The sequence below is a fragment of the Sapajus apella genome, unplaced genomic scaffold (genome assembly GCF_009761245.1).
Source record: "Sapajus apella isolate SASKATOON/1434 unplaced genomic scaffold, GSC_monkey_1.0 scaffold14, whole genome shotgun sequence".
NCBI classification, from domain to species: domain Eukaryota; kingdom Metazoa; phylum Chordata; class Mammalia; order Primates; family Cebidae; genus Sapajus; species Sapajus apella.
Window position 1 is genome coordinate 8,323,488 of NW_022436954.1, and position 2,049 is coordinate 8,325,536.

The window sequence follows — 2,049 nt, forward strand, 5'->3', positions numbered from 1 at the left end:
CCTCAGCCTCTTGAGTAGCTGGGATTACAGGCACGCACCACCACACCTGGCTAATTTTTGTATTTTTAGTAGAGACTGGTTTTTGCCATGTTGGCCAGGCTGGTCTCAAACTTCTGACCTCAAGTGATCTGACCACCTCGGCCTCTCAAAGCGCTGGGATTACAGGTATGAGCCACTGCCCCAGGCCCAGACTCTTTTTAAAGAATCACAGCTCACTAGCTGTGTGACCTTAGGCACATTAGTTGACCTGTCTGACCTGTCTCATCAACTACAAAGCAGGATAACAAAATCTACTCTATGGAACTGTTGTGGAGATTCAGAAATGTGTGTAAAGGATTCAGCATGTTGCAAGCACATGGTACTCTATTAGCCTGTGACCTCTTTTTTTTTTTTGAGACGGAGTTTCACTCATGTTACCCAGGCTGGAGTGCAATGGCGCGATCTCGGCTCACCGCAACGTCCGCCTCCTGGGTTCAGGCAATTCTCCTGCCTCAGCCTCCTGAGTAGCTGGGATTACAGGCACGCGCCACCATGCCCAGCTAATTTTTTGTAGCTTTAGTAGAGACGGGGTTTCACCATGTTGACCAGGATGGTCTTGATCTCTTGACCTTGTGATCCGCCCGCCTCGGCCTCCCAAAGTGCTGGGATTACAGGCTTGAGCCACCGCGCCCGGCCCTTCTTTTTTTTTTTTAATTAGTGCCAGCCATTTCGATGCCACACCCTACATCCTCACCAGCACCCACATGCTCAGGATCCATGAGCTGCTTCTCTGTCCATCAGTCTCTTCCTTCCAGGCTTGGTGTTATTCCCCTACACCACTTATAAATGGGTGGTTCTATTCGAGAACTTGGAAAGAACTCCTGGACTCCAGAGATCCTCCCACCTCAACCTCCTAAGTAGCTGAAACTACAGATACACACCACCGTATCGGCTTTGGGATGCATTACTATATGCATTATATAATAATTATTATAATTAACAGTTGAGGGCCCATCATGGATGATGCTCTATGCCAGCCACCTGAACATATGATCTCTGATACAGCAACCTCCAAGGAGGGTTTTCTGCCCATTTTATAATGGGAAACAGGTCATCCAGCTAAGAATTTTTTTTTTTTTTTTTTTTTTTTTTTTTTTGAGACGGAGTTTCACTCACGTTACCCAGGCTGGAGTGCAATGGCGTGATCTCGGCTCACCGCAACCTCCGCCTCCCGGGTTCAGGCAATTCTCCTGCCTCAGCCTCCTTAGTAGCTGGGATTACAGGCACGTGCCACCATGCCCAGCTAATTTTTTGTATTTTTTTTTTAGTTGAGTCGGGGTTTCACCATGTTGACCAGGATGGTCTCGATTTCTTGACCTCGTGATCCACCCGCCTCGGCCTCCCAAAGTGCTGGGATTACAGGCTTGAGCCACCGCGCCCGGCCTTTTTTTTGTTTTTTTTCTTTAGCTAAGATGGAGTCCCACTCTGTCACCCAGGCTGGAGTACAGTGGAGGGACCTCAGCTCACTACAACCTCCCCATGCCAGGTTTAAGCGATTCCCCTGCCTCAACCTCCTGAGTTCAGCTAAGACTTAAACCAGCTCCGTTACTAATGCAAATACCATGCTTTCTTGTTTTCTGCCACAAAGCTCTGTATCCCAAGGAAGTCAAAGAAAGCTAAAGAAAAAAAACATAATTGAGGCCGGGCGCGGTGGCTCAAGCCTGTAATCCCAGCACTTTGGGAGGCCGAGGCGGGTGGATCACGAGGTCAAGAGATCGAGACCATCCTGGTCAACATGGTGAAACCCCGTCTCTACCAAAAATACAAAAAATTAGCTGGGCATGGTGGTGCATGCCTGTAATCCCAGCTACTCAGGAGGCTGAGGCAGGAGAATTGCCTGAACCCAGGAGGCGGAGGTTGCGGGGAGCCGAGATCGCGCCATTGCACTCCAGCCTGGGTAACGTGAGTGAAACTCCGCCTCAAAAAAAAAAATAATAATAATTGAATTGAGATTTCATAGATGGAGGCCGGGCGCGGTGGCTCAAGCCTGTAATCCCAGCACTTTGGGAG